Source organism: Papio anubis, chromosome 9 (genome assembly GCF_008728515.1).
Source record: "Papio anubis isolate 15944 chromosome 9, Panubis1.0, whole genome shotgun sequence".
Lineage (NCBI taxonomy): Eukaryota > Metazoa > Chordata > Mammalia > Primates > Cercopithecidae > Papio > Papio anubis.
Genome location: NC_044984.1, coordinates 79,663,188 through 79,671,390, shown reverse-complemented (window position 1 = coordinate 79,671,390; position 8,203 = coordinate 79,663,188). Strand labels below are relative to the sequence as shown.

Below are 8,203 nucleotides of genomic sequence, written 5' to 3'. Positions count from 1 at the left end.
TAGCAGCCTAGCGTTCAACTTTGTACGCTTTTGTGCTTAGGGAAGCTAAATTGCTATAGTCTGAATGTTTGTGGCCCCTCAAAAATCATATGTTGAAATTTAATACCCACTTTGACGATATTAAGAGGAGGGACCTTTGAGGGTGTTTAGGTCATCAGGGTGAAGCCCTCATGAATGAGATTAGTGTCCTATAATGAACCTAAGAGACCAAAGTTTTTTCCTTCACCCATATGAGGACACAGTGAGAAGGCATTATCTATCAGTGGCCAAATCTGTCTTGTTAGTGCCTTGATCTTGGACTTCCCAGCCTCCAAAGCGTAAAAATAAATTTCTGTTGTTTGTAAGCCACCCAGTTGATGGTATTTTGTTACAGCCTTAATGACCTAAGACATAAGGCTTGCCAGGAATTACTCGAAAATGATCGATATCATTTCAAAAATTCTAAACTAAAATTTCTAATTTAATTTTAAACACATCAAAATAAGGTGTAAACTACATATTAAAATTCATAATACATCCTAAATTGGCTAAGGATTTGAATTAATTAAAGTGGTTTAATTCATGCATTTAAAAACATCAGCTTGTTTTCTGTGCTCCTCCGAGCTCGCCGTCTGTCCGGGTTTTTTACGTTTTAATTTCCAGGACTTGAACTGCCATGTCCTCTGAAGAAGGAAAGCTTTTCGTGGGAGGGCTCAACTTTAACACCGACGAGCAAGCGCTGGAAGACCACTTCAGCAGTTTCGGACCTATCTCTGAGGTGGTCGTTGTCAAGGACCGGGAGACTCAGCGGTCCAGGGGTTTTGGTTTCATCACCTTCACCAACCCAGAGCATGCTTCAGTTGCCATGGGAGCCATGAACGGAGAGTCCCTGGATGGTCGTCAGATCCGTGTGGCTCATGCAGGCAAGTCTGCTCGGGGAACCAGAGGAGGTGGCTTTGGGGCCCATGGGCGTGGTCGCAGCTACTCTAGAGGTGGTGGGGACCAGGGCTATGGGAGTGGCAGGTATTATGACAGTAGACCTGGAGGGTATGGATATGGATATGGACGTTCCAGAGACTATAATGGCAGAAACCACGGTGGTTATGACCGCTACTCAGGAGGAAATTACAGAGACAATTATGACAAGTGAAATGAGACATGCACGTAATGTAGATACACAAGGAATAATTTCTGATCCAGGATCGTCCTTCCAAATGGCTGTATTTATAAAGGTTTTTGGGGCTGCACTGAAGCATCTTATTTTATAGCATATCAACCTTTTGTTTTTAAATTGACCTGCCAAGGTAGTTAAAGATCTTTAACAGTTCCATCTTTTTAAAATTTTTTTCTGCCTATTTAAAGACAAATTATGGAACGTTTGTAGAGCCTGAGTATTTTTCTTTTTACCAGTTTTTTAGTTAGACCTCTCAGGATTATTGGAGCTAGCAATAATTGATTCTGGCAAGTTTGGCCAGACTGGTTTCAGAAAATTAATGTGTATCCAGGACATTTTAAAAACCTGTACACAGTGTTTATTGTGGTTAGGAAGCAATTTCCAAACGTACCTATAAGAAATGTGCGTCAAGCCAGCCTGACCAACATGGTGAAACCCCATCTGTACTAAAGATAAAAAAATTAGTCCTGCGTGGTGGCGTACACCTGTAATCCCAGCTACTCGGGAGGCTGAGGCAGGAGAATCGCTGGAACCCCGGAGGCGGAGGTTGCAGTGAGCCGAGATCGCACCACTGTACTCCAGACTGGGCAACAGAGCGAGACTCCATCTCAAAAAAAAGAAAAGTGTATCAATAACATGATTATCCAGGGGTATTTTCTAATTCAGATAATCAAACTGATTATATAGAAGAGTTGCTTTAAAATGTTTGCAAATGTCTTTTTTTTTTTTTTTTTTTAAATACTGGAAGAAAAAATATTCTGTTGTGTCTCATACAGTGCTTAGGATGTCTTTCACAGAGCTTATTAAAAAGATGAAACCTGAAAAAAAAAATAAAAATAAAAACATCAAATAAATATTCATTGAGCACCAAACATTGGTTATTTAGATGCTGGAAACATGCTGCTGAAAAAGATAGATTCTTTGTCCTTAAGGATGATGACAGAGATGGATGTATTATACGAGTAATAGGGACGAAATGAGTGTTGTGATAGAGTAAACATACAATGCTACAGGAGCAAATCAGAGGAGCGTTTAGCCAAATCCTAGGGTATGATTTCAGGGAAGATATCCCTAGGACATAGGATTACCAAATAAAATAGAGAATGTCCAATAACATTTGATTTTCATACAAACAATAAGTGATGTCTTAATATAATTATGTCCCAAGTAATATCTGTTGCTACATGTCTTGAATTTCCATTTGCTAAATTTGACAGTCCTACTTGAATACAACCTTTAAGTTTCAATCCGAAGAAAACAATGCATTAGCCAAATGAACAGACAGAAAAGACCCATAGATGCAAATGAACTTAGATGTACAAGGTGAGTATTTAAGCATAGACAGAGTGCCTGAAGAGAAGTACATGCAGGTTAGTGTAGCAGGATTAGAGATTTGGATGAGGAAAAGATATGTAATCATATTTTGGATTTCGTGTTTTCTTTAGAGATGATGGAGAGCCATTAGGTAGTTTTGTGGTTAGTGCTATCAGAATTGTGATTTAGAAAAAAAACATCTGGAGTAGGACCAGACTCAACATAAGAATGATCCTGAGTGGGCCAGGTGCAGTGGCTGGTGCCTGTAATCTCAACACTTTGGGAAGCTGAGGCAGGAGGATCACTTGAGCCTGAGAGTTCAAGATCACTCTGGCAATATAGCAAAACTTCATCTGTGAAAAAAGAGGAAGAAGAGGAAGAAGAAGAAGGAAGAAGGAGAAGAACAAGAAGAAGAAGAAGAAGAAGAAGAAGAAGAAGAAGAAGAAGAAGAAGAAGAAAGAAGAAGAAGAAGAAAGAAAGGAGGAGGAGGAGGAAGAGGAAGGAGGAGAAAGAGGAAAGAAGTAAGAAGACAGAAGGAAGAGGGAAGGAGGAGGAGGAAGAGGAGAAGAAGGAGGAGGAAAGAAGAAAGGGGAAAGAAAGAAAAAAGGAAAGAAGGAAGAAAGGAAGGAAAAGAAAGAAAAAGAAGGAAGGAAGAAAGAAAGAAAGAGAGAGAGAAAGAAAGAAAGAGAGAAAGAGAGAAAGAGAGAAAGAGAGAAAGAGAAAGAGAGAAAGAGAGAAAGAAAGAAAGAAAGAAAGAAAGAAAGAAAGAAAGAAAGAAAGAAAGAAAGAAAGAAAGAAAGAAAGAAAGAAGAGAGGGAGGGAGGGAAGGAAAGAAGGAAGGAAGGAAGGAAGATACTGAGTATTGTTAGTAAATTTACTGTGGGATGATAGTGGTTGGACATGATGGAATGTAGGTGAAGGGAATGAATGAAATAGATATAGAATATAGTAGGTGGAAACAAACAATGAAGGGGGAAGAATAGTAGGGATGGAAGCCGCTTAATATGGGCCTAATAATACATAGGATTGTTGTAGTAATAAAATAAATAATACATTAAAAACACTTATCATAAGATTTGATAGCTGATTGCCTATGAGTGAGAAGAGACAGGAATAAAATAAATAACACTCAAGTTTGTATTACAGAGGAAATAAGAGAGAAATGAAAAGCAGAAGTAGCCGAAGAATGGACTCACACAAATATAGTCAACTCATCTTTGACAAAGGAGCTAAGGTGATTCAAGGGAGAAAGGATACTTTTTTTTCAATAAAATACTGTTTTTCAACAACTAGACATCCACATACAAAAGAAAAAAAGGGAATCTAGACATAGGCCTTATACTTTTCACAAAAATTAGCTCGAAAGGTACCAAAGACTTAAGTGTAAATCATAAAACTGTAAAACTCCTAAGAAATAACATAGGAGAAAATCTAGGTGACCTTATGTTTGGTAACAACTTTTTAGATACAATACCAAAAGCCCGATCCACAAAAGGAAAAATTAGTAAGTTGGACTTCATTAAAATTAAAAACTTCTGCTCTGTGAGAAACTTTGTCAAGAGAAAGAATTAAAAGCCATAGAACATGGAAAAATGCAAAACCTATATCTGACAAAGAACTTGTATTTAAAATATCAAAGAACTCTTAAAACCCAACAAGACAACAACAAAAAAAAAATTTAAAAATGGGTAAAAGATCTGGGCACCTCACCAAAGAAGATATAGAGATACAAAACAAGTGTATAAAAAGATGTTCAATATCATGTTATCAGTGAATTGCAAATTAAAGCAATGAAATACCAGTGTGCATCTTTTATAACAAGTAAAATCCAAAACACGGACAACAGTAAATGTTAGAGAGGATGTGGAGCAAGAGGAACTCTCATTCATTGCTGGGGAAATTACCAAATTGTTGAATGATTTTGGAAGACACTTTGGCAGTTTCTTATAAAAGTAAGTAAACTCTTACCATATGATCTAGAAATCATACTCCCTGTAATTTACCCAAATAAGTTGAAATCTTATGTCCACACAATAATCTGCACATGATTGCTTATAATAGCTTTATTCATAATTGCCAACCCTTACAGCAACCAAGATGTCGTTCAATATGAATGGATAAACAAGCTGTGTTACATTCATCTATATGATGTTTTTCAGTGATGAAAAATGAGCCAAGTCATGAAAATATTTGGAGAAAACTCAGATGAAATGAAGTGAAAGAAACAAATCTAGAAAGACTATATACCTTGTGATTATAACTGTATGATATTCTGGAATAGGCAAAACTTTAGAGACAATAAAAAGATAACTGGTTTTCAGAGGTTTGGAAGAAGGAAAGAAGGGATGGATAGGTGGAACAAATGGGATCCTTAGGCCAGTAAATCTATTCTGAATGCTACTGTAATGGTGGATACATATCATTATATATTTGTCAAAACTCATAGAAAGTACAGCATCAAGAATGAACCCTGTTGCCAGCTGTAGACTTTAATAATAATGTATTCATAAAGTCATATCAATTATAAAAATGTAGAGCACTAATACAAATATTAATAACAGAAAGGGGTAAACAAAACTCTGTGCTTTCTACTCAATTGTTCTGTAAACCTGACACTGTTCTTGAAAATATGGTCTATTAATTATATGTATATGTTGTACAAAAGCAGGGGTAGGTTGGGATTTTATGTTCCATTTTCAGCCTCCTAATATATGGTGTGCCTGTGAGCACAAGTAGGTGATCAGATAAATAGCTCTGCTTTTTAAAAGGGAGACCCACACGTTCCCTTCTTCTTAAGGACCCCTTTGCTTTCCTCAAGATTACTCCCATGCTCCTAGTACTTCTCTGGTTTTCAAATTGGACTGAGTGTTTGTTTTAATACCTTATATCTTCAAGTTAGCTCCTTAGAAATCACTGAATAGATGGATGAGTGATTCATGTTAGTGAGGTAAGAGGGGACAAAGCAGTGAGCACAGACTGGCTCAATTGCCTAGCTCAATCTCTGTCCTATATCTCTCTAGAAGTTTGACATTCAGAAATCTTAACTTCTCTGAGTCAGTTTTCTTACCTGAATAGGCGAATAAGAGAACCTACTCATCTGTCACACAGTGAGCACTGTTAAAGTGTTTGATCAATAAAATTGGTGTTAATGAATTTGTGTTCTTCCCTTATACAACTGTTGGGACTCCCAGATACAATACTTTAAGAGCTAGCTGTATTGGAGGGAATTTCTCACCAGCTAGCATTGCTGATGATTCTCTTGTCCCCTAAACCACATTAAATGTAAATATCTCTTACATCTGTGCAGTGCCATCTACTGGTAAAAAAAAAAAAAATTTAAATTAAAAATAAGTGGATTTAATATTTTCCTCATTAATAATAAAATTTTTAAAGCATCCAAATGTTTAAAAACATATTGAGACCTCAGATCTTTTGCTAGTCTGATATCTTTCCTTTGACCTATTTTTGGATTTTGAAAAAGCAGACTTTGCAAAACAAAGAAAAAAAATTAATACATACACAAAATTTTAAAAGAAGAAATGCCTTTTTATTAATGCTTTGAACTGACTAGATTATTTAGGGGTTAAAATAATAACTTTCAATTTGCATCTAAGTGTTCAAATTGCTGAATGGTTTACAAACTCAGAAAGACAAATAAAAGAGCAAGGCGAAAGTGTTGCAGGCCCATGGTAGATGAGTAGCTTCCATGGGGTTTATCAGCTGGGTTTACTCAAGATTGTGTCATTCACTTTAATAGCATTAGCTAAATACATACTCCAGGGAAAGTAAGAAAGCTGCTTACTTACTGTGCTGTCCAACGAATTGGTAGCTGCTCTTTCCATGAATGTCACATAAGATTTTAAACTTGAAGAATGGACTTTAGCTAGGTATAGGCTCCAGGAAAGAGGAAAATAAATTTTAAAAGAACAAGGCATAGATAAAAAGCCTGGGAAAGACACTATAGAAGGGACATCATGAGTAAGAGATAAATATATTAAAGAAGCTCATAAAATGAGTATGAGATGGCAAGTACAATTAATATTTCCCTTAGTTACTGTAAATTGCCCTAAAATTGGGTTTTTCCTCATTTTGCAATAGACCTTAATACTGATCTCTAGTTTTTCTTTTATATGATGTTATCAAATTGGTTTCATGGCTTCTTGACCAATTCGACTTGTTGATATGGTATCTGAGGATAAACCTATATGATTTTTAAGTGTTTTTAAATTCTCTTACATAGAAAGGCTTAAATAGAAGATGATTTTTTTTTATTCCACATTTTTGATTTTTTGTGGTCAGATTCCATGAATATACAAGATTGCTGTGGAGTACTTTAAAAAAAAAAAAAAAAAGCTTCTGTTAAAGGACTAGAATAAACTCAATCTGCCCCAAAGGGATTTGTTTGTTAATTGCTTTGGTCCACTTTACAAGGTCAAATCCATTCTCCTGAAGACGAATCTCATCTGTTGTGGCAAAGAAAGAAATGTTTTCTTTCACTTCTACGTGTGGCAAGAGCTCATTCATCTCAGTAAGTTCTGAAGAGAAATCTAGCTACATCAGAGAGAGGAGTATTCAAAGGGCAACTGATGGCCAGGAAGATATATGGAATTCACTTTCTTGAGACAGACATTCAAATGGTAACAAGTGATAGAAAACAGCTCTATATTTCAGCGTGATGTGTGTTCGCTCCTGATGATTAAACCCCCTGTGGGCCATCTGCGTTTAATGGGTTAGAACTACTTTGTAGCTGCAGTTTTTCCTTCCACTGCTCTCTTATTTATTTGAGAGGAGGCCGATCTCCACTCTTTAAAAGTTAAGCATGTAAGAAACCCTGCCAAGAGAATCAGAAAGAAAACGCAAATTTATAGCCTAGTGTTGTTTTAAGCATTTAGTAGTATAAATAAGAAGTGTAGATAAATGTGTACAAGTAGATGCATAAGTGACCCTTTGTTTATCTCAGTTACATTATTTGCCTAAATTCCAGAGCAGAATTAACCCAATTAGTTTATATAATGGCTTAATGCTGTCCCTCAACTGAGCTATTAGAAATATACATAACTGATGCTAGATGAGGGACGGTGTTCTTTTACCTATAAGTCAAGCCTTGGAGACTTCAGTTCATATCCAGTGATTTTTGTAGTTAAAAATAAGAATCCAGTGTGGAAATTATGGTAATTTGAAGCAATGTACACTATTGCTGTTATTAATGCAATCAAATTAAACTTATGGTTTAAAATAGCAATGATGATAATGGTTTTCTATATCTGTGGCTGTCTAACCTGAGACACGTCACATTTTACTAACATCTCATTACTTTTCTCTGACTTAGAAAAGTCAGCAGCCATAAGCACTCAATAAATATTTGCTGAATTGATTTGAACTCTGAGAACTGCGAGGTGAGATGGAACTGATCATCAGTGACATATCTGGCATCAGAATCTTGATTCTGTTCTGCCAAACAGTGACTTTAGCCAAAGCCAATGGAAACATGACATGAAGAATTTTAAATCTATGAAATCTTCACACAACTACAAATGCTAATCTGAGTCATATAACTACATGAGCCTAGCAAATTCTCTTTTGCCATTATTTTCACTCTGAATATGTTGACTATTTTTAGGGTTTCTTTTCTTAATATTTAGTTCTCTTCCTAGGTCATTAAAAAATATTTCTAAGGTGTTTCTATGATTTCCTTTTTCCTGACTTTTTTTTTTTTTCCTTTGGACTAGAAAACAT

At 36.0% G+C, this 8,203-nt stretch overlaps 1 pseudogene across 1 annotated transcript; it reads left to right on the top strand.

Annotated features, from left to right (window-relative positions):
• Positions 1–584: 584 nt before the first annotated feature.
• On the top strand, positions 585–1,984 carry LOC101002967 (annotated as a pseudogene). The gene has a single exon (XR_161995.5). The product of XR_161995.5 is annotated as an RNA-binding protein 3 pseudogene (transcript).
• The last annotated feature ends 6,219 nt before the right edge of the window (positions 1,985–8,203 follow it).